The 24,765-nt window shown below is 43.4% G+C and overlaps 5 non-coding genes and 2 pseudogenes across 5 annotated transcripts; all 7 read left to right on the top strand.

Annotated features, from left to right (window-relative positions):
* Positions 1-4,120: 4,120 nt before the first annotated feature.
* Positions 4,121-4,311, top strand: LOC134313371 (U2 spliceosomal RNA). The gene has a single exon (XR_010012253.1). It is a non-coding gene; the product is annotated as a U2 spliceosomal RNA (small nuclear RNA).
* Positions 4,312-4,683: 372 nt separating this feature from the next.
* LOC134312850 (U5 spliceosomal RNA) lies at positions 4,684-4,798 on the top strand. The gene has a single exon (XR_010011766.1). It is a non-coding gene; the product is annotated as a U5 spliceosomal RNA (small nuclear RNA).
* Positions 4,799-4,915: 117 nt separating this feature from the next.
* LOC134312690 (U2 spliceosomal RNA) lies at positions 4,916-5,019 on the top strand (annotated as a pseudogene).
* A 12,642-nt stretch (positions 5,020-17,661) lies between these two features.
* On the top strand, positions 17,662-17,777 carry LOC134312701 (U5 spliceosomal RNA). The gene has a single exon (XR_010011619.1). It is a non-coding gene; the product is annotated as a U5 spliceosomal RNA (small nuclear RNA).
* Positions 17,778-23,486: 5,709 nt separating this feature from the next.
* On the top strand, positions 23,487-23,661 carry LOC134312593 (U2 spliceosomal RNA; annotated as a pseudogene).
* A 372-nt stretch (positions 23,662-24,033) lies between these two features.
* On the top strand, positions 24,034-24,148 carry LOC134312851 (U5 spliceosomal RNA). Its single transcript, XR_010011767.1, has one exon. It is a non-coding gene; the product is annotated as a U5 spliceosomal RNA (small nuclear RNA).
* A 117-nt stretch (positions 24,149-24,265) lies between these two features.
* On the top strand, positions 24,266-24,456 carry LOC134313376 (U2 spliceosomal RNA). Its single transcript, XR_010012258.1, has one exon. It is a non-coding gene; the product is annotated as a U2 spliceosomal RNA (small nuclear RNA).
* Positions 24,457-24,765: the final 309 nt, after the last annotated feature.

The raw sequence follows: 24,765 nt of genomic DNA on the forward strand, positions 1-24,765 counted from the left end.
GGTACCGATCCTTGATTGTGATGGCATTTAGACCGCGATAATCGACACAGGGGCGTAGACCACCATCCTTCTTTCCTACAAAAAAGAATCCCGCCCCGGCCGGGGAGGAAGAGGGACGGATAAACCCCTGTTGGAGTGCCTCATGCACATACTCCTCCATAGCGACCTTTTCTGGACCGGAGAGCGAGAAAAGGCGCCGCCTAGGGGAAGAAGCGCCAGGCAAGAGGTTTATGGCGCAGTCGAACGGTCTGTGGGGGGGCAAGTCCCGCGCCCTGGACTTGCTAAAAACTTCCTGCAAATCATGGTACACAGAAGGAATCTGGGCTAAATCCGGAGCTTCCACCAGAGGTACTAACGGAGTAGGTGTCATGCCAGCCTGCAGCTGACAAGATTCCTGACACCGTGTTCCCCAGGCGAATATTGAACCGGTAGCCCAGTCAATTTGAGGATTATGCTTAACTAACCACGAGTGCCCCAACACCACCTGGAGGTGGGGAACATGGGTCACCAAAAAGGTGATCCGTTCCTCGTGGTTACCCAGCCGCAAGCGGAAAGGCTGGGTCTGATGGGTGATAGGGCTGCCCGCAACTGCCCTACCATCCACGGCATAAACCGAGATGGGAACCGGTAGCCGCTGGGTGTCCAACCCCAATCTATGTACTAGATTACAATCTATGAAATTTTCAACTGCCCCAGAGTCAACACATACCTTCAAAGTAGTCTCCTTGGAGCTCCAATGCAACCCTGCTTGTAGAAACAGGCCATGGCCAGGGATAATAAGTCGGCCCACTCTTGACTCCCCGACTCGAGAGCGGCCTAGTCGTTTAACCGGGGCTGGGTTCGAGGAGAGGTCACGGTGCGGGCCGATCCCAACTGCATAGGCTCAGGGTCAGGAGAAACTGGTCTAGGGGTCGCCTGAGACCGAGTGAAGGATGGGCGGAAACCTCGTTCCCGTGATCGCTGACGGAGACGGGTATCTATAGATGTCGCCAACAGGTAAAAGGCCTTAAGGGTGTCTGGAAGCTCACGAGTGGCCAACTCGTCCTTAACCCTATCTGCCAACCCACGATGAAAAATAGCTGTTAAAGCCCCCTCATCCCATCCGCACTCAGCCGCTAGCGTCCGGAATTCGATTACATAATCGGCCACCGAGCGTCCACCTTGGGTCAACTCGAGTAAGCGAGGTCCGGCGTCCCTACCTCCTGCGGGGTGAAAGAAGGTGTCCTTAAGGGCAGCTCTAAAAGCCTCCTCTGAGGAGCATTCTGGTGAGTCTTGTTCCCACAGGGCGGTAGCCCACTCTAATGCCTTCCCTGTTAAGAGAGATATTATATAAGCCACTCTAGAACGTTCGGTGGGAAACCGGGATGGCTGTAATTCGAACGCTAGGGCGCACTGGAGAAGGAAACCACGGCATCGCTTGGCTTCCCCTGAAAATCTTTCGGGCGGCGGAATAGGGGTTTCACCGCCCATGAAAGTTCCAGAGCGACCAGGAGAATGGGCCAGGGAGTCTGAGGCTTGCTCCAACGTGGGCACACGGATGGTGAGGTCAGCAACCCTTTGTGCCAGCTCATTAATAGCCATCTCATGCCTGCCCAAAGTCACCCCTTGGTGACGCAACACGTCTGAGGCGGGGGGATTAACTGCTGAGTCCATGATATGGTCGCACCTTTCTGTTATGTGGAAAGGAGGAGGACTCAATAATGCAGTAAATAATTCATATTTATTTAACAAAATAAGGTAGGCACTCAAAAGAATCAAAATACGTAACAAAAAACAAATCGGGAGAACCCCGATTAATGCCGCTGAACGCCGCAGGCAAATTGAAACAAAATAAGAAAAAAAATGACAAAAGCAAACTCAAAAGTTGAGACGCGAACCCCGGTCGCTCGCTTGCGAGGCGGTTGCGTTCTGCTTCAGCTACCGAGAGGTTAACAGTAACAAAGCGCCAAGCTCCTATGAAGCGCCGGCTTGTATGTGAAAGAGAACCACGAAATGGTTCAGTAACCAGTCTGGATCTCGCGGAGCACGAGCGGGGAATCACAGAATTGGCCTCGCCTTCCGGTGAATATCGCTGGCACTCGGAGCGAGCCAACCTGTAATACAAAGAGGGAAAAAAATGAGAGAACACGAATAGAAAAACGAGAGCTGATTCGAACCGGGGTTGCTCACACTAGAGATGAGCGCTTTCCCGGATGCGCCACTCTGGAGCTAACAAACTGCGCTCCTTATAGCTATTAGAACACCCCTAAAAGACAGGGTGAGATACGCCGCTAGCATTCAGCGGTGGCTACCGGAAAATGCTAGTGGAAAACACGCAAAAACAAGAGCAGCACAAGGGCTGAGCGGAATCGCACCACCCTTTCCCTGTCGGATAAAATAATAAGGCTAATTACCTCAACCTTTCAGTCTACACACCCGACCGATCTTTCACCACCCGGGGATACCAACTGACCCTAAAAAGTGGAAGGACACCGCTGCCATTGCTTAGAAAAAAACCAAAAGGTGCGACGCTCGCTGCTGCACCGCACTGGCTTAAATAACCCAGTTGCAGCTGCGAGTCGTCAGCCCTAATTACCAGACCTCTTATTTAAGGCCTTATTTTTAGTGGGTCTGTAACGTCTGCTTCGCTGTGAACCCGGGGTAAGTTCGCCAGCTACCACAGACACCCTAATAATATTAGTGTGTATTTAGGTGATGTTGAATATAAACATAAATAAAAATATTGAACAAGAGCTCATGAAGTCTTACCTAAAATAATGTGAAGAACACAGAGATGTGTAAGCAGTGTCATGACTGAATTACAGTGTTACATTGTTCATCTTGCAGTTATGTAGGTTTGAACTCTTTACTGTCTTTACCGACTTCCTCTTCAAATCTGCAGCTGGGTCAGATTATAGTAAAATGTAGATGGTTGCTGCCACCTTCTGTTTATTTTCCTATAATTCCTATAATTATTCTGATTGAACAGCTCACTAACTGACTGTTTTATTCAATACTAATTAACACAGACAACTGATCCAGATCACAAAAGGTATAATATATGTCTGCATGTATTTGATTAAAAACTTCATAGAATGTCACTGTTACAATATAGAATGGCAGGATGAGGTAGCTGATTGATTGAATACAGCACAGCAAAAGGAGTCCTGGAGATCTAGATTAAAGTTTTACCTCTGGTCACTGCTTATAAGGATTTCAGCATTATTCCCTGTGTCCAGTGTTACAATGTGAACAGAACAGATGTGTTTCATGACATTTTAACAGTCAATCAGATTGCAGTACTGACCTGTAAAAACTCTTCTAACTCTTTGTCTGATCAAATTGCAGCAACTAGAAGTCACGCCATAGTGTCAACCAGTCAGATATGGTTATTCCAAAAGTCTCACTTTCCATTATCACTTGTACAGTATAAAACGTGTGTGTAAAAAAAATGTGTCCATGCCTGATTTTATCTCTGAAATCAGTCATACTTGGGTGATTTCCCCCGGCATCTATTAGCAAACATGCAAGTTTTGGGTTTAAAGCGAGATGCATCTCTTCCACAGAAATGTAAAAATACAGATCTATGGACAGGGTGTTGTGTTACGATTTACTAATGAGTCATTAAAAACGTTTATCCTGCAAAAGTGAAGGTTGTGTAGGTTTCCTGATAAAATCCGGGTTGATCCCTTCTTTAATAAGATAAGATTCCTTTATTGATCCACATGGGGGAAATTCGAGTGTTACAGCAGCTCCAGTACAGTGTAAGTACAGTAAATAGAGTAAATAAAATAAAGTATAATAAAATAAAATAAAAAGGAAATTATAAAAAATTACTATTATACTACTATGGCTCAACAGTGTGAGGACAGCCTGTGTATTCTGCTATTGTTATACAGTCTGATGGCAGTTGGCACAAAAGAACGTCTGAAGCGCTCCATCTTGCTCTTCGGTGGAATTTGTCTGTGGAGAGGAACGTTGACAAGTTCAACTTATTTTTTGAAGGCTTTGTCTTTGCAAAGCTGCTCTTTTGCTGGTGGAATGACAGAAGGTGTGTGGGCGTGAAGGCGGCCGGTCAGCGCCGTCCACTAGTCCGGGCCCTCAAAAGGTAGGGCCCGTGGCCCGGCGCCTATTTCAGGTTATCGCTTCTCGGCCTTTTGGCTAAGATCAAGTGTAGTATCTGTTCTTATCAGTTTAATATCTGATACGTCCTCTACCCGAGGACCATATATTAAATGGATTTTTAGGCCCGGGAGTCGGAAGAGGGGCTTGCTCCGTCCACTCCACGCATCGACCAGGTATTGCATTGCCTCCTGGCACGGTGCACCCTCATAAACGGTCAAACGAAAGAGTAATTGACGAATGCTGGTGACTGGCCCCTGCTGGAAAGCTGTTGGGATTAGGGGTACGGCGCCTTAGACCTTTGCCTAGCCTAGGCCCGGGGTTTCCTCGGTCCTTTTGCGCTAGGGAGTCCCCCTTTTCCCGCTTTTTCATTTTCCCTCCATTTTACTTAAAAAAAAAAAAAAAAAAAGGCGAAAGACTTAATTTTCCCCCACCCTGTGTTTCTCCAGGCAAAGGCTGTGCTGCCTCGTCACCCACCCGACGACCCAAGGGCGCTTTTGCTGCAGGTTTTCGTCGCTCTACCTCGAGCCCTCTTCCTTGAGCGGCCGGTGGCCTACGGAGGCCTGGGCGACCGGCGAGCAGGGCTGGAGTTTCTCTTCATTCACGTACAAATCTTTCGCCTTTTACTAAAGATTTCCGTGGAGAGGAACGTTGACAAGTTCAACTTATTTTTTGAAGGCTTTGTCTTTGCAAAGCTGCTGTTTTGCTGGTGGAATGACAGAAGGTGTGTGGGCGTGAAGGCGGCCGGTCAGCGCCGTCCACTAGTCCGGGCCCTCAAAAGGTAGGGCCCGTGGCCCGGTGCCTATTTCAGGTTATCGCTTCTCGGCCTTTTGGCTAAGATCAAGTGTAGTATCTGTTCTTACCATGCACAGAGAGGGCGACAGACGGCCGGCCAGGTTGGCGCGGCTACGACATTCTGTACGGATCGAAATCTGCAGGGAGGCGACTGAGGAAAGAAGAAGAAAATTCGGATGGGACTGGATCGTACAAGACCTGCTTAGAGCCAGATGTGCAGTTACAGCAGACCCGATTTATTGTCTACAAGACTTCTCGGCGGCTGGTTTTTTGGACATTACTTTTGTTTCCTTCAAGGATTGCACAACGTTTTTTGACCTCTGCTCCAAGAGAATGGAGGACGAGGACCTGCGAGACATACGCCTGGTGCCGCTGTTCGCTATGGAGGAGATACCAGTGACGGTACACATGTACAACCCCTTTGTGCCAGATGATGACATCAGGGCTTTCCTCTCCAGGTATTGTAACACCGTGTCACCAGGAGAGAAGGTACGTGGATGTTTTGGTATTTGGAACGGAAAGAGAAGGTTTATGGCAAAGCTAAAAGTGGATCAAACGACCACGGGAGGCTTGGTACATCCCCCAGGTAGTTTCGCAATCGGGCCCCATCGCGGGTTTTTGTACTACCCAGGCCAGCCACAGTACTGCAGAAGGTGTGGAGCCATAGGACACACTAAAGAAACCTGTGAAGGTCAGAGATGCCGCACATGTGGAGGGGAGGACCACAGGACACAAGAATGTGGGGCTCCCAAGACATGCAGCATATGTGGAAGTGAGGAACATCTCTACAGACGTTGCCCAGCGCGAGGAGGACTCTTTGCAAGTTTATTTGCTGAGGACTTTGAGGAAATGGGGTTCAGGAAAGAGAGTGAACACGCGGAGCTGGAAAAGGCAGGAAAAATGCAAGAGAGAAAGAACAAAGAAGCAGAGAGTGTAGACCAGACGGGGGAGGAGACGGTAGAGGAGACAGACAGCCGAAAAGAAACCGGAGAAGGAGGTGAAAAAGAGCGGGAATCCAGGAGAACAAAGAAAAAAGGAGAAAGAGGACCAGAGAAAGAAACAAACGGAATAGAGGGAACCCAGGAAAACTTAAGCTCAAGTGAGGAACAGATTTTCTGGACACCAACAGGGTTAGAGGAGGCACTGGAAGGGCTAGAAGAGACTCTACAAAGAGAAAGCCCGGACTGGGCTATGGCAATGGAGATGCAGGAACTGGAACAACAACAGGAAAAAGGGGAGGAGAAAGAGAGCAAGCATGCTAATAGCAAGCAAACACGACCAAAGGAGGCAACAGAGGAAGGGAGAGAGAAGAAAAGAACAAAATTGGAGGTGAGAGAGGAGATTGAAACAAGTCGAGAAGAGGAGATGAGGACAATGAGCGAATCTGAAAGCGAGGATCAAGGAGAGGAGGAAATGCTGCTACAGAGAAGGACTAGGGAGAAAATAAAAGGACCAAAATGAGCATATGTAAAAGAGTAAAAAGGAAAACTGAGATATGGAGCGTAAAAGAAGAGACTTTTGATTTATTAATGGGGATGGGGTTGGCAGATTGTTTAAATGTATTATTATTTAGTTACAAAACCGACCAAATATGGACTGTGGTTTTAGGGAGGATTATTATTTTAATTAAATTAATCAAATGGAAAGGAAATTAAAAATAGGGACCTTTAATGCGCGAGGACTGAAAAATACAAAGAAAAGGAAAATGGTTTTCAGTTTTTTAGAAGATTTAAGTTTGGACATTTGTTTTATTCAGGAGGCGCACCTGAAGGATTCGGAGAATGTTAAAGCGTTCCAAAGGGACTGGCGAGGAGGGAAATCAGTGTGGTCCATAGGGGGGGGTACACTCAAGTGGAGTTGGGATATTGTTTAAGGGATGGGGAAAGAGTTTAAGAGAAGTGTTAGAAGTAGAAGCTGGGAGGCTGGTGGCGGTTGATATAAGTTGGGAGGGGATAAAAATGAGAATAATAAATATATATGGACCACAAAAGCCACAAGAGAGAAAGAGCTTCTATGAAGAGGTTAATTTGTTGGGAGCAACAAATGATTTTTTGGTTGTTGGGGGGGACTTTAATGTTAATTTGGAAGGAGGGGGAGAAAAGAAGGAGCTAGTGCAGAGTTGGGTGAAAAGCCATAAATTGGTGGATGTGATGGAGAAGGTACACTCAAAAAAATGATTCAGTGAAGTTGTTTAATTTAATCAATTAAATCATATTCAACTAACTTACAATAAATGTCATTGTTGATTTAAATTGTTTTATTTAAGTTGAACTGATGTACGTCTACCTTTGTGTAAAATTTAATTTCACACGAAGTGATTTAATTAAGTTAAATCAGCTGTCTGCTCATGTGCGTGGGGGCGAACGTAACGTGATGACGTCACGGTACTGGCGGCAAAAGGATTCGGATTTCTCGGTTCCCTGCCATTTCTTCCAGTCCAGCTAAACAGGTATTTGTATAATTTTATTGCCATCCGTTTATATATCTTACAGTAAAACCTTTATATTGCCCAGTTTGTTTTTACGTTAGTAATGTTTGTCATATTAAGTCCTGTTATGAGTGAGCAATATATTATTTAATGTGGCTAGATGGCTAGCTAGCTAAGCTGTTAGACCTACATTATAACTTAAGCCAATTAAAAAATTAAAACTTAAATAACGTTATACATTAGCAATACTTATAGACAATGTGTCAATGCATAACTAAATTACCTAAAAGTTGAGAATTGTTTTAAAATGCATAACGGTATGTTTTTACATGTTTTCATGCCCCTAGGTGTTCAGTAATACTAGTTCGTTAGAAAGAGCTTGGATATGTTATTAGATATCGTGTTCGCTTGTATCAAAACTAGGCTCTTTGTTTCTATAAAATAGCTATACTCTAAAATATTATTAAAGTTTGGGAAGTGAATTAGCACTTTATCAAATGGGTAGTTCCGGTCCTAAAATGTGATGACTTTACTTATAAAACTATTAAACAATAAAAACCATTACTCTGACAAATCATTGGAGTTGTGTTGCTTAATAAATTATTAATAATACATTTCATTATTTATTAAGCACTGGTCTTATTGTTTTTATGCCCGTTTTATAAAAACAATGTCACTTGACGCCGTGCGTAGTGATTTTATCACAGTGCGGTATTAGGCGCCAGAAGAAAGTGTTACCGCGCTTTCAGGAGTCATGCTGAGCATGCGCATGAACTTAAAGTGTCCAAGATGAATACCAGATATGTCAACGTCAAATAAAGCACAGGATCTTTTTTAATAATATTGAAAGATAGAAAGGTGCATAACCAAAGTTTCCTTTGCTCAGCCTACAATAGATTTGCAAATCCCATTTTTTTTTTCATAAACTTCAGTTGCTGTCTTTTTTTCTTAAAGGCACTTCTTCAAAAATCATTCACCTGTTGGACATGTGGTTTACTGTCTAGGCCAGTGAAATAGGTAAGTTAATTACAATATGAAAAATTTCAACAAATTAAAATTGTCAACTGAAAATATGTGTAAAATGTGTAACTGAAAATGTATTTTTTTTTCCCTAGGTAGGCATGTGGCATTGTAAAGACTGCAATACAACCACAACCACAAGGTTTCTATTATTAAAACATTATAGATTACAACATCCTCATTTTGGCCGTCACCAGCCATATCCATGTACATATTTAGATTGTCCATGTACTTTTAAATCATGGAATGCACTTCGTTCTCATCTTTGTCGAGGTCATGCAAAGCAGATATCGACAGAGTTAACTCATTTTAACTGTCATGTGTGCTTGTGCCGTGAAATTGGTAATGAAAGAGATTATTTTGGCCATATAAATGCACATCTCAAGAGGCATGAAACTGTAATTTGTATGTTCAAGGGCTGTGCTTTCCAAACTAACATTTATGGAACATTTAAATCGCATAAAAACAGAAAGCACCATTCGCATTGTTTCAGTGACTTTAAACCTGGAGTAATTTCATTCACTGAAAATTCCCCGATTGTATCAGAAGTCACAGTTGAGGAAACTCCTGCTGAACATTTAGATGTCCAAAACAATGCTCAGCAATATATAGAATGTACAGAGAATTTGCAAATAACAATAGAACAGAAGTTTGCAGCACTTCTGTTGAAGTTGGAAAACATTTTCCATACCCCTAGCACAGCTCTTGACGAGTTTCTCCAAGAATTGCACTTTTTAGTAAGCTCTGCCTCTGTACCAGTGTCAAAAAGCATTATTAGTGAAATTTGCCAAAACAATAACCTCCATCTTGAACAGTCAGTAATTGATGAAATTGCTGTTGCAGTGTGCTCTAATCCTTTGATAAAAACAGTAGGTGATGATGGGATACTTAACACTGCTTTTAAACGTAAGAAATATTACATAGAGACATTCAGAGTTGTTCAACCAATAGAATATATATTAGATCAGAAAAACAAACACACATATCAGTATGTACCCTTACTGCAGTTGCTGCAGCAGCTTTTAAGTCACAAACAAGTACTTGATAAAGTCACTGAAAACTGTAGAAAACAGCAAAATGTAAGTGAACCAAAGCAGTACAAGTCATATGAGGATGGGCTACATTTTAAAAGAAATACATTTCTGTCTGAAGGAGAATTAAGAATTTCTGTGACTTTGTATGTTGATGATTTTGAGATTTGCAACCCACTAGGTACATCTCGCAAAAAGCACAAGCTTTGTGGAATATACTGGGTTTTAAGCAACTTGCCACCAGGTTCGCATTCATCTTTATCATCCATTTATTTGGCAGTCTTATGCAACAGTGTCTATGTGAAAACCTATGGCTATGAGAAAGTGCTGGAACCTCTTGTTCAGGACCTTGTGACCTTGGAAGACCATGGAATTTTCATCCCACAGTTAGGACAAAGTGTTAAAGGTACAGTACAGTGTGTAGTGGCTGATAATCTTGGTGCCCATGGGCTAGCTGGATTTGTGGAGAATTTTTCTGGGGCATACATATGTCGATTTTGTATTGGTCTTGCATGTGAAATTCAGTGTGAGCATGTTTCTTCTGGTGCATTTACCCTTAGGTCCCAAGAAAGTCACAAACTTCATGTAAAAACTGCCAAGGAAAATGGAGTGCATTGCTTTGGAGTAAAACGCTCCTGTGTCTTAACTGAAAGACTTTCACATTTTGATGTTACAGCAGGCTATCCCCCAGATATATTACACGATTTATTTGAAGGTATTGTACCACTAGAGCTTGCGCTCTGCCTAGGAAAGCTTATTTCAAAGAAATATTTCTCGCTTGACAGTTTAAATGAGAGAATTCTGCACTTTCCTTACAAGTGGGATGATAAGACTAATCGGCCACATGTGGTTCCATGCACATTTTTGAGCAAAAAGTCAATAGGTGGCAATGCAGTTGAGAATTGGACTCTGCTGAGATTACTACCATTCTTGGTTGGGCCCTTCATACCTGAAGGTGAGCCTGCTTGGCAGTTAATCTTGATTCTAAAAGAGATTGTTGAACTTGTAGTTGCCCACATTCACACCGAAGAGTCCATTGCATACCTTGACTGTAAGATCACTGATCACAGGCAGCTATACCAAGAGCTATTTCCAGGCCAAAAGCTGATGCCAAAGCATCATTATTTAGAGCATTATCCGCAGATGATACAATGCTTTGGTCCTCTTTCTGGTCTTTGGACAATGAGGTTTGAGGCAAAACACAGCTTTTTCAAGCAAGTAGTTTGCCACACAAAGTGTTTTAAAAACATTGCTCTTTCGTTAGCAACTAAACATCAGTTAATGATTGGTTATCATTTGTTTGCATCAAATCATAAAAAGGCTACATTTGAAGCCTCAAGTGTCTCAACAGTTCCCATTGAAGTAATGAAAGATGAGATAACACTGGCAATTAGAAAGAAATACCCAAATGTGGCAGAAATCTATTTGGCCAAAAACGTGTCTAGCAATGGTATTAATTATAGAAATGGAATGGTTGTTATTCATGGAACTGTTGATGGACTGCCTGAATATGGTGAGATAATCAGGATTTGCATTTTGGAGGGTACCTTAAGTTTTATTGTCAGGAGATTCTCTTCCTGGTTTAGGGAGCATTACCAGGCTTTTGAACTACACCCATGTCCAACTAGTGAGGTGTTTCTGATTGACCTGAAGGAGCTGACCGATAGGTATCCACTAGCTGACTATTTCGTTGGACCCACTCGGATGGTAACCCTTAAAAGACATCCTCACTTGAAAGGTGAGTGGTCTTCAGTAAAATTGAACTGTCCCAAAATACAAGCAAACTCTCATTTAAGATCTGGATGCAGTTTGACTTGTGGGATGATTTAGGGGTATATTTTTAGCAGATTCTTCTACTCTTTATTTGCTAATTTATCCCCACAGCATCAAGGTTACAATAAAGATTAAACATTTTTTGGACAGTCGTGACTTGGCTAATTGGTTAAAACTACATTCATTTAAACCAGTGTTTCTCAAAGCAGTCCTTGGATCCACCACAAAGTTCCACATTTTAGCTCTAGAGCAAAAATGTGGAAACACCAGGTTGGCACAGAGAACTGGGTTGAGAAACAGTACTGTAAGTGATGCAGGCTTTTGGTTACTGTTGCTACTGAACAGTATGCTTCTGTATGCTTCTCTAGAATCAATGCATCAATTCACTCTGAACACTTTTAGATTTCTACAGTGTCATTCCTGATTATGCTTACCCTGTTTTGTTTGGTTTTCTCTCAGACTAAAACATTCTGGAGATGGCTGATCCAGTTAAACTGCGTGTGATACTTGGTGAAAACAATGTTGAAAAGTTGGTTCTTTACTCTGGAATGCCTAGTTCTGTGGAGGACCTGTCTCAAGAGATCAAAAGACATTTCACTATTGATGGGGACATAAGACTCCAGTACATGGACAGTGATTTTGGAAATGACTTTGTGAACTTGAATTTAATAAGTGATATTCAAGACAAGAGCACAGTGAAGGTACTCTACTTGGCAAGGGTGGAGATGACTTGTCCTAGTGACAGCCATAGCACTGAGGACTCTGTTTCACTTTCATCTGCTGACACTGTGTTGTTGTCATCCCCTGAATCCAATACAACCAGATCTCCTTGGCCTAGAGAGTTCCCGATCCCACGGTTCCCATTTGATGCAGAGATGCAGCTTGAAAGAGGAAATCAGGCATTTCAAACAGATGGAACGCTCCTGGTTCCCAGTCCAAAGCTTAAATCTGAAATCTTAGAAAGTTTAGCTGAGCAGATTATGCAGTTTCGGGCATATCCTTCAAATTTAGATTTGGAGGCTGTTGCAGAAGCATTAATCAAAAAACACCCATGTTTAAGAGAACGGAATTCTGCTTGCGGTTTTTATGGGTGGAAAATAAGCTTGAAATACAAGATGGCCAATTATAGAACGAAGTTAAGAAACCTAGGATGCCCTGAGTTAAGCATCAATTCCCTCAAGCACAAACCTGCTGATAAATGCCAAGCTGCCCACGATGTCAAAAAACCAAGAAAGGCAGAGGTACATTTTTTTCCCAGTTTTCCACTGGGGAAACCAAAGACTTGAAAAGGAAAGACTCGAACTAATAACTGAAGCCAAGAAAAAAAACAATGAACGAGTTGTCAAAGACAAGATGGCAAAAACCTTTGCTTATAGAAGGCAGGAAGTGGTACAAGATAAACCCATGGTTGCAGAATTCAAGGCTAGATGGCCAGCATTGTTCACTTTGAGTGAGGTAAGTTATAAATGTTCATCAGACAAATTAGTATACTGTATAAATCAAGAATAAAGCCGTTTATTGATAAGGTAAACTTTGCTGTTTCAGCTGAACACAGAGTTTCAAAGAATCACAACAGTTCCTCTCCAGTCAAGGTTCCTGTCTCAGCTTGACAGTTATTCTGATCGATTTATGAAGATGTTCAAAAAGAAAGGTGGCTCTACAGGACAGACACTCAAGACCATCTTGGCAGGCATAAGGGAGGTATGTGCTTAAAGTTGGAGCATCTGCGACCCATGACATAAATAAACAAAAACAAATTGGCTTTTTCACAAAGGTGATTTTCAGAGGGGTGGGATTGCTCTAATGAGGGCCCTGTGTGACGTAGAAATGTCTGCAAACCCAGAACGACTGGTTGAATCCTATGTTTTCTTTTCTAGTCAACCCACACAAAATTAACTGGGTGGTTTTAGTTCAAAGTCTGTGGGTTGTTAGGCTGTCCAGATACACAAATGACTGTACACAAAAACTTAACAAAAACTATGAAACCTTTACAATTAAAGTACATTTATGCTGATAAGAAAAATTTAAACCAATAATTGTGGAGGGTAATGTCTATGTAAAAATGTGGTGTGTGTCCTTCAGGATGACAGCATTGAACGCAAAAGAGAATGTGTCTTGAAAGGACTTTGCATCTACTTGAATGAAGACCCCAGCAAACTTGTCAAAGAGTACCTGGTATGTACTTTAAACAGCAATTGTTTTTTTTTTACTCATTGTAAGGGGCTAGTACTGTATACCCCAGTGTCAGTGTAGTTGGTACATATGCACTTGTAAAAGCTCATCCAATAATATTGACTGTATTACATAATTTTTCAGCCACTCATTACAACATACTTAAATGAAAAAGAAAAGCAGTAAAATATAAGCTGCAATCTGTAACTGTAATCTACAAAGTAACAAGTATGTGCTTGGTATTCGTGTTAAAATGGCAACAGTATGGCTCTAAGGAAGATGAACATAATATGCAGGCAATTTAGTGTATTGCAAAAACATAGCACTTGAAACAACTACTACAAGTACCACTAACGTAGGCAGAAAAAAATGTTCTGCACAGGTGTAAATTTTACCTGCAGCTTTCTGCATTAAAATGTCATTTAGAAAATCAAATGTCTTTCTTTGGCCTACTTTTTATTTTAATAAGAAATTAGTGTGTAAACTGACAATTTTATGTTACACCTACAATAAAAGGGACACTGCAGAAGGTGTACGTTGGGGACTGCAGTTTAGTACAAGATGGGTGTATCCAACTAAGCAATGTTTACAGTTTACATTTTAATGTTTAATAAAGGTCAATGTAAAAATATTTAATTATAAGTAATTTTAAAGAATATCTGTTGGTCCATTAGACACAAATGACTTGTTAATTATACATTTAGGTTATTTATTAACATAATTATATTGTTATGCTAATTATTCATTAAAGGATGCAGAAGGAATTGAAGTTCAGAAGAACCTTCAACAAACTGTCATTGGCATATACGTCATAAGAAGAGAGGGAGCTGATGCAACATGCCCCCCTGAAGATGTTGGAATTATTGTTGAAGGTGCAGATGTGATTCACAATCTGGGTAATGTAGCCTGTGCATGTGCCATGCTCTTTGGTGTAATATATGCACTGAACCTTAGTTATCCAAAGGACCTGAAATTCACCTTTGAGGTGATTCAGAAGGTGGTCATGGAGTTGGATGCCGGCCGGCTTTCTCCTAAGATTCATGCACTGAAAACGAAACTCTGTGAATAAAACTGTTATAGGTTATCCACTTTCAGTTAATTTCTACCCCTTTTTTATAAATTGAGATCAATATAAAGTTCACATTGGTTGTTAATTTACCTAGTTCTTTTTAAAATAAGGCCCTGTTGTGTTTTCAAATGCTGTGTTGAAATTTTGAAATTAGGGTTTATTTATTATTAAACCCTATTTATTATTTATTTCACTGCATTAAACACCTGAAGTAAACATGTAACCAGGCTGGACATCCAGGGTTTGATTTTGTAAGAACAGCCTTTGCAGATCTATGCGTACTTAAAGATGTATACTGTTACTTTAGATTACTACCTTTCTACAAAGGATTGATTTCTGTGCATTCAGATTGACATGTTTGCTGTTATAGGTCTGCTACTGTAAGATTTCACAGAATGTTGTAAAACATTTGTCAGAAGGTTGTTCAAATAGTTAAGTAACCAGCTCTTCATTAAGAGCAATCTTGTTTCAATAAAAAAAAACAAAAAAAGGTTATATTTTGTTGGGTCTACTTAATTTAAATGAGTGGAACATATTTGTTTCAAGTTCAGTTAAACTAATTAAAGTAACTTTTAGTTAAATACAAAATTAAATTAAAATTGCTCATGTATATTATTTTAACACAACACATTTTGATTAATTTGAGACAACTAATTTAAACTGTGTTCATTTTAATCAAATACATTTCATTAGTAGTAACTGAAAAAATCTTGTTAAATTTACATGAATATGGCACATAATGTGGTTGGGATTAAATAATTTAATAATTTAAACAAAACATATAATTCTTAATTACCATTTACTTAATTAAATTACGTGGAACCTGTTGACATGATAATATTAATTAAATTCAATGATGAATTTTTTTGAGTGTAGGAAAGAGGGGTGCAACCTGGAGGAACACGAGAGGGGATGAAAGCAGGTTAGATACAATATATGTTAGCAAGGGAATGGAGCTAGTGGCGGGGGAAGCGAGGGAGGTGGATTTTTCAGATCACGACATAATTATAGCAGAAGTAAAGGTGGATGGGAGGGGGTTCGGGAAGGGATTCTGGAAACTTAATGTAAGGGTCTTGGAGGAACAGGAGGAGGAAGAGGAGTTCCAAATATTTTGGGAGGGAGTAAGAGGAACGAAAGGGTTATATGGGGGGATAACAGAGTGGTGGGAACAGGCGAAGGGAAGCATAAAGAAATGGGGGATCAGGAAGAGTAGAGAAAGAATAAAGGAGGAGAGGGAGAATCTAAGAAGGATGTGGAGGGAGATAGAGATAGAGAAGCAGAAAGAAAATGAAGGAATAGAGACTGACAAGGTGAGAATACAAAATATAAAGAAACAAATTAGGGCGGTATATGAGAAAAGGGCAGAAAAGTTTATGTTACAGGCAGGGCAAGAGTTTAGGGAGAGAGGGGAAAGCGTGGGATCATATTGGTTTAGGAGAGCTAGGGATAGGAAAGAGGTGAAAGGGATAGAAGGATTGAGGGATGAGACAGGACAAATTAGAGAAAAAGGGCAGGAAATGAGACGTATAGGGACAGAATATTATGTAAAGTATTTTGAGGAAGCAAGGATAGTGACAGAGATAGGGAAGGAGTTTATAGATAAATTAGAAAAAAGAGTACCAAGGGAGGTAGAAATAGAGATTAATGGACCGATTAGAGAGGAAGAAGTGAAGGAGGCAATTAAAAATCTAAAGAGGGGAAAGGTGCCAGGAATTGATGGATTACCAGGGGAATTTTATATAAAACACAGGGACATATTGGCAAGGGATTTAACAAAACTATTTAATAAGGTACTGGAAGAGAAGGAGGTGAGGGGTACAATGGGGACAGGAGTGGTGACACCCATCTATAAGAAGGGAGAAAAAGATAACCTAAACAACTACAGACCACTAACAATGCTAGGGACAGATAATAAGATTCTAGCAAAGATCTTGGCCACAAGGCTGAGGGAGGCATTACCACATGTCATACATGTTGACCAAACATGTGGTATCATAGGTAGAAGCACAAGGTGGAATACGCAGATGATACGAGACATCATAGCCTGGTCTGAGGAAAGACATCTACCGCTAATGCTAGCGAGACTCGACCAGGCCAAGGCTTTCGACAGGGTACATAGGGAGTACTTGTATGAGGTGATGGAGAAGATGGGGATGGGAGAAAACATAATACAGTGGATTAGGGCATTATATACAAGGGCAAATTGTAGGGTAAATATTAACGGACATATAGGACCAGTATTCGAAGCAAGGGTGGGGATAAGACAGGGATGTCCACTATCCCCACTACTATTTGTAATTTACATGGAGCCAATGGCAGAGGCGATTAGGAAGGACGAGGAGATTCTAGGAGTGTGGGTACCAGGCGCGAAGGGATACAGGGTAAAACTGTCACAGTATGCGGACGACATGACCATATTAGGTAGGACAGACAGGGACGTAGAGAGGGTGCTGGAAATAGTAGAGAGGTTCGGGAAAGGATCAGGGGCAGAATTAAACAGGGAAAAATCAAAGGTTAAATTTTTTGGGGCGATGAAGGATAGGAAGGATACGGTAGGGGGACTGCTGAGAAATGAAGGACCGATTAAAATTTTAGGGATTAAATTTGAGAGGGAAGGGTCGGCGGGAATAAACTGGGAAGAAAGATTAAATAAAATGAAGAAAAGGTTAGGAATGTGGGCTGAGAGAAAACTATCGCTCATCGGTAAAAGCTTAATAGTGAAGGCTGAAATATTGCCAGCGCTGTTGTATATAGCTTATGTGTACCCGCCGCCGGTGAGTATAAGCAAATGGGTGCAAAGGGAAACATTCCGCTTCATGTGGGGTGGGAGGTACGAATATGTCGCAAGGGAAATCATGTACAGAAAAATCGAGGAGGGAGGAAGGGGGGTCATGGATGTGGTGCTAAAGCTACAGTGTGTACATGTAGCGAGCATCATGTCAGAACTGGAGAAAGAGGGAGAACATCCGGCGTGGTATTTTAAAAGACTATATTTTGCATATCAGGCAAGAGGGATAATGAAATGGGATAATAGCGGGACAAAATCAGAACAGATGCCCTGGCATTATGCGCAGGCTGCTAAAAAAAAAAAAAAAAAAAGGCGAAAGACTTAATTCTCCCCCCTCCCTGTGTTTCTCCAGGCAAAGGCTGTGCTGCCTCGTCACCCACCCGACGACCCAAGGGCGCTTTTGCTGCAGGTTTTCGTCGCTCTACCTCGAGCCCTCTTCCTTGAGCGGCCGGTGGCCTACGGAGGCCCGGGCGACCGGCGAGCAGGGCTGGAGTTTCTCTTCATTCACGTACAAATCTTTCGCCTTTTACTAAAGATTTCCGTGGAGAGGAACTTTGACAAGTTCAACTTATTTTTTGAAGGCTTTGTCTTTGCAAAGCTGCTGTTTTGCTGGTGGAATGACAGAAGGTGTGTGGGCGTGAAGGCGGCCGGTCAGCGCCGTCCACTAGTCCGGGCCCTCAAAAGGTAGGGCCCGTGGCCCGGCGCCTATTTCAGGTTATCGCTTCTCGGCCTTTTGGCTAAGTTCAAGTGGGCGGGACAGCGATCGACTCCTGAGTGTTGCAAGACTTTTACCATTGTGGTACTAGTCACAAGCACTTAGGAGAATATTGCACTGTTCTACTGTTGGGGAAGAGTCTTGTGTGGTAGGCTTCATTTCCTGCTTTTACCGGACTCCAGTTTTTTTTCTCTTTTTAGGTGTTTCCAATCTATCCAGCCCTAAAAGAGGAAAAACAACCACCAGGTAAGTGCAATTCAATTCAATTCTTTTCTTTTAGAATTTTAGCATTGGTTTTACTATTTATTGTTTTATTGTTTTTAGTTGCTTGGTAGGCTGTTGGTGCCTCCAAGCATGTCGGCTCCTCGTGCCGGCATGCGGAGGCACCACAGCGTGCGTTTTCTATTTAAATGGATGGATGGCAAACTTTTGAGCATGTCCAGATTGGACTTCTCAAGGAAGCTCATCCAATAAACTTTAAACTTTAAACCAGAAGAACTGAACTGTTTACTGACTCTGCATGGAAATAAGGGATTTGATGTTAGCTTCCGCTCTGCTTCCTTGCTAAGAGATTTCTGGCTCAGATATGAAAATGAAAAAGACCAGTTCTCCATGTTCAGCCTCGAGAAACTCTCTGATAATTCACACAAAGTTGTGTTTGTCAGGATGTTTAATGAGACTGTGACTGGAGAGGACATTAGTACATGGCTGGGTAGATTTTGCACGGTGAAAAGCCCACCAGTCAAGGTAGTTGATGAGGATGGCATTTGGAACTGCTCGTGGAGAGTTCCCATTAAACAATGGGAAGACCCGAGCAGTTACCTAGGCCTCCGGCAATTGCCATCATTGATTATGTTGGGAGAAAACCGAGGCTACATTTTTTACCAAGGTAAATGCGGCAAGTTTGGACACCTTGCGGAAGCGTGTCAGGAAATCGTGTGTGGGAAGTGCAGAGAGATTGGGCACACTTATGAAGAGTGTCCCAATGGCAGGAGGTGTAATCTTTGTGGAGACTGTGACCATCTTTACAGAGATTGCCCTAAATCGTTTGCCAACAAGCTAAAAGCTAACAAAATGGCTGCCCGCCAAGACCCTGAAGACAAAGGGGAGGAGGCGGGCCAAGAGGTTTTGGCAGGAAATTCAAATCCTCAGCCAGCCTCAGGAGTGGGCCAAGTTGTGGAGGGCGGAGCTAACATTCATGTAGAGTTGGAGCAGGTATCAGAGGTCCCTCCCTCCGAGCAACAGAGAGAGGAAGATAATGATGGTGATGAGGAAGACTCAACCCCTTCCTCTATGGAGACGGTGCCGGAGGTGAGCGTGACGGCTAGTGGAGTGGGGGAGCTGACTCTCTCACTCCCTAGTGCTCAGGTGCCAAAGAGACCTGCGGGATCTCCTCTGCCAGACCTGGCAGAGAAGAAACAGCGGGCCACAGAGCGGTCAGGTAGCTCCTCATCGGAGGACCTGAACCGGCTGTGGTCCGCTGGATCCCCTAATGAGGTATCCTTTCTGCGCCTCCAGCTGAAATCATCCACGCCGAAAAGCATGCTAGAGCAGTGCTCAGCATGCCGGGACGCGCGGGACACCTGCGACCCCTCACACTTCACATTAATGAAGATCAAGGAGGAGCAGGTGTCACAAGAAATAGGGTGATTTTAACCGGCTTTTAACCGTATCTCTGTGGTTTTAATGTTTGGGTTTTAAAGATCACACCTGTTTTTAACCTATAGTGCTCATGTCTCTTACGATCTCCACCATCAATGTGAGAAGCGTGAGAGCACCGTTGAGAGCACAGAGTGTTCTGTCCCTTTTAAATGACTTAAAGTCAGATGTGTTTTTACTGCAAGAGTGTGCTTTGCCGTTCTTGAAATCATACAGAGATTGGGAGCAGCGGTGGGCTGCGGGTCCCTCTCTCTGGAGCGGCTCGCACTACAGCCGAGCCGACGGTGTTGCCATTTTAATCAAAAACCCCAATATCTTGGTGAAGGGCAGCACGGTGGTGAGAGACGGACGGGCGCTTTTAACTAATCTGACGTTTTTAGGAAGGGATTTTAACATTCTTAATGTGTATGGTTTTAATGATAAAAATGACAGGCACGATCTTTTAGAGGACCTGCAGCCCCACATGCTGGGGAGGGTTCCTTTAGTGGTGGGAGGGGATTTTAATTGTGTTTTAACAAAGCAAGACAGAAGGAGAGTAGGGGAAGATTTTAAACTTGACAAAACATAGGTTTTATTGCAGGGTTTAGTGAGAGATTTTAACTTAGTCGACTGTTTTAAGAAAGTGCATCCAAGGGAGGAGGGCTTCACCTGGTTTAGTGGTGATGGCACCAGAGCCTCCCAAATCGACTATGTTTTTACAAGAGACTGCCCGCCAACCGATGCTACATTGACCCCCCTTTTCTTTTCAGATCACGCTATGCTTTCCTGCACTCTTTCCTTCCCAACCCAGGGGACCGTAGGGGGAGGGCTGTGGAAGCTGAACTGCTCCCTGTTGCAGGATGAGGAGGTGGTTAGGTGCTACAGGGAGCGGTTCAGCTCCTGGCAGACCCTCCAAGACTTTTATGACTCTAGGGCACAGTGGTGGGAGATGGTGAAAGACAGGACAAGGACATTTTTTAAAAAGGTAGGGAAAACTAAAAAAGATAAAGAAAAAAGGTGCATGATGGGGCTGCAGAAAAGACTACAGAGGTATTTTAATCTTTTAAATAAAGGTTTTGATTTTAGTGAGGAAATTAAAGAAGTAAAAAGGGAAATGTCTGTTTTAACTGAAATAAAGAGTAAAGGAACTATTTTAAGAAGTAAAGAAAGAGAGATAGAGGAAGGAGAAAGATGTACACGGTACTTTTTCAAGAAAATAATATCAAAAGGGGGAGGAATAACTAAATTAATAGAAGGAGGAAGGGAGATTAACAAGATGGAGGAGATTGTAAAAACTGTGGAAAGTTTTTATGAGAATCTATATGATGTAAAAAGTGTACACAAAGAAACAATGGAGGAGGTTTTAAGTTCTTTCGACAAATTTTTAAACAGTAAGAGGGTTTTAACAGAAGATTTTACCATTTTAGAAATGACAAAATGTCTTAAAGGTTTTAAAAATGGAAAATCTCCGGGAGAGGATGGACTCCCCGTGGAATTTTATACAACATTTTGGGACATTTTAGCTACGGACCTCTTGACTGTTTTTAAAGAATTTGAAAGACTGGACCGACTTCCAGACAGTTTTAGGGTAGGGATAGTTTCTTTATTGCACAAAAAAGGTGACAAGACAGACTTAAGAAACTGGAGACCTATTACTCTTTTAAATTTTGACTGTAAGCTTTTTAGCAAACTTTTATCACGACGAATGTCAACAGTTTTGGAGGACGTGATCCACCCGGATCAAGTCTGCGCCGTCCCAGGAAGGAGGATCACGGACAGCCTAGTGCTGATCCGAGACGTCATCTGTTTTGCGAGAGACAGAAACATTCGATTATTAGTCCTAAATTTAGATTTTGAGAAAGCTTTTGATCGGGTCTCGCACCAGTACCTGTTCCAGGTACTGCAAAAGATGGGTTTCCCAGGGAGGTTTCTAGAGTGGGTGGGATTGCTGTATAAAGACATCAACAGCAAAGTTCTTGTTAATGGGCACCTGACAAAAGCGATCAATATTCGCTCTGGCGTTCGTCAGGGGTGTCCGTTATCCCCACTCCTGTTCGCGGCTTGTATTGAGCCGCTGGCGCAGATCTTGAGAAGGGATAAATGGATCAGAGGATTTGACCTGCCAGGCGGACTGACGGCGACCTGTACATTATACATGGACGACGTTACGCTTTTATGTTCGGACGTTTTAGCGGCCCAGAGAGCATTGGAATTGACTGACTGGTACGGACGGGCCTCGGGCGCTAAGCTCAATCGGAGCAAGTCCGAGGCCCAGCTCTTTGGGCCGTGGGGAGACATACAAACCGACCTGGACGTGGATTTTAAAGAAACTGATATTAAAATTTTAGGCATCAAATTTGACAGAGAGGGAGGTGGACGGGGTAACTGGACTGACGTGTTAGGGAAAGTCAGGCAACGACTGGGGTTTTGGGGACTGAGACGAATGACAATCGAAGGCAAAGTTTTAATATTTAAATCTGTGATTTTACCTTTGCTTTTATTGTTGTGTTCTGTTTTTAGTCCCCCCAGATCTTTTATTATACAGGTGGAGAGAGCGGTTTTTTATTTCCTGTGGGGGTCCAAGTGGGAGCGACTCAGAAGAGAGGTGGTGAAGAAAAGACCAGACAATGGAGGGAAGGGGCTCCCAGACCCCCACCTGTTTTTAACCAGCAAATTCACCGCACTACACATTACCTATGCGACGACCCCATCCAGAGAGAACAAGACGGCCAGCATGGTGAAATTCTGGATGGGGTCGTACCTGAGAAGATTGCGCATTTTAAAACCTGATCTTAGAACCCCAGTGGCTTTTAATTTGTCAAAAGAATATGATTTTATTAGAAAGTTTTTAAAGAAGTTTGATTTAGAAAAGGAGGATGTCACCATTTTAACTGACGCTAAATCCATTCTCTCTGTTGTGCAGGACCGGGAAGAAGTGAGTCCCGTCCCAGGCCTCACTCTGAGTGAGGCCAGAAGAGTGTGGAGGAACGCGGCCCACCCCGCCCTCCCGAACAAACTAAAAGATCTGACGTGGATGGCGGCTCATGAGATCCTCCCGGCCAGGGCCGTGATGCACTCCCGGGGGATGGCAACGAATCCCACGTGCCCACGGTTTGGGTGTGGCGAGCCAGAAACCGTGCGGCATGTGCTCTGGGAGTGCAGCGTGGCGAGGGACCTGTGGGCCAGAACTGGCCCGCTACAATGCCCGAGCCTACCAGCAGGGGAGGTCCACCCGCGAGTTTACCGGCTAGCGGTGAACGGGGTGGGTCAGGGTGTCGAAAAATTGCCAGCCGCCGAGTTCACTACGCTCTGGCTCACCCTTACCAGCGTGACAGCCGCCTTGTGGACCTCCCGCGACCTGCTGGTGGGGAAGCGAGTGACGGTGCCCCTGCACGCGTTGGAGCGGCTGGCAACATCGTCGCGGCAGGAGGCGCTGCGCGTCGCCAATCGGAGGAGGGGGCTGGGGTCACACGCAGGGGGGTCCAGACCACCACGGGCGATGGCTCCCGTCAATGCACCGCCAATTGATCACGAGAAGGACGGAGCATCGGGCACAGGGTGAGGATCTCCGCTGAGCTGCAGAACGTGACACCGGACTCGACGGAGGAGCGGGGTGGTGCAAGGAGGACGAGGACTCACCCCGGTCCTGCAAAGAGGAGCATGTTTTACCTGCGTTCTTTTACCGGACTTTTATTGGACTTTTTAAACCGATATTATTCTTCACTTTTAAAACCAGATGAACTTTTAACATACGAGAAATAAAGCTTTTAAATGTTCTTTTACCTGCGAATATTTTATGTAAACAAAAGCTTATATCAATTGTGAAAAGTATGTTTTATTGTTTTTTTATGTGAAGATGTGTATTAATTTTTAAATGAAAAATTATTTTAAATTTTGAATGAAAATTGTTTTAATTTTTGAATGGAAAATGTTGTAATGTAAGAAATGGTGACAATAAAACTTTTTCGAAAGAAAAAATCTGTTCTTATCAGTTTAATATCTGATACGTCCTCTACCCGAGGACCATATATTAAATGGATTTTTAGGCCCGGGAGTCGGAAGAGGGGCTTGCTCCGTCCACTCCACGCATCGACCAGGTATTGCATTGCCTCCTGGCACGGTGCACCCTCATAAACGGTCAAACGAAAGAGAAATTGACGAATGCTGGTGACTGGCCCCTGCTGGAAAGCTGTTGGGATTAGGGGTACGGCGCCTTAGACCTTTGCCTAGCCTAGGCCCGGGGTTTCCTCAGTCCTTTTGCGCTAGGGAGTCCCCCTTTTCCCGCTTTTTCATTTTCCCTCCATTTTACTTAAAAAAAAAAAAAAAAAAAGGCGAAAGACTTAATTTTCCCCCACCCTGTGTTTCTCCAGGCAAAGGCTGTGCTGCCTCGTCACCCACCCGACGACCCAAGGGCGCTTTTGCTGCAGGTTTTCGTCGCTCTACCTCGAGCCCTCTTCCTTGAGCGGCCGGTGGCCTACGGAGGCCCGGGCGACCGGCGAGCAGGGCTGGAGTTTCTCTTCATTCACGTACAAATCTTTCGCCTTTTACTAAAGATTTCCGTGGAGAGGAACGTTGACAAGTTCAACTTATTTTTTGAAGGCTTTGTCTTTGCAAAGCTGCTCTTTTGCTGGTGGAATGACAGAAGGTGTGTGGGCGTGAAGGCGGCCGGTCAGCGCCGTCCACTAGTCCGGGCCCTCAAAAGGTAGGGCCCGTGGCCCGGCGCCTATTTCAGGTTATCGCTTCTCGGCCTTTTGGCTAAGATCAAGTGTAGTATCTGTTCTTATCAGTTTAATATCTGATACGTCCTCTATCCGAGGACCATATATTAAATGGATTTTTAGGCCTGGGAGTCGGAAGAGGGGCTTGCTCCGTCCACTCCACGCATCGACCAGGTATTGCATTGCGTCCTGGCACGGTGCACCCTCATAAACGGTCAAACGAAAGAGTAATTGACGAATGCTGGTGACTGGCCCCTGCTGGAAAGCTGTTGGGATTAGGGGTACGGCGCCTTAGACCTTTGCCTAGCCTAGGCCCGTGGTTTCCTCGGTCCTTTTGCGCTAGGGAGTCCCCCTTTTCCCGCTTTTTCATTTTCATTCCATTTTACTTAAAAAAAAAAAAAAAAAGGCGAAAGACTTAATTTTCCCCCACCCTGTGTTTCTCCAGGCAAAGGCTGTGCTGCCTCGTCACCCACCCGACGACCCAAGGGCGCTTTTGCTGCAGGTTTTCGTCGCTCTA

Source organism: Trichomycterus rosablanca, chromosome 4 (genome assembly GCF_030014385.1).
Source record: "Trichomycterus rosablanca isolate fTriRos1 chromosome 4, fTriRos1.hap1, whole genome shotgun sequence".
Classification (NCBI taxonomy): Eukaryota; Metazoa; Chordata; class Actinopteri; order Siluriformes; family Trichomycteridae; genus Trichomycterus; species Trichomycterus rosablanca.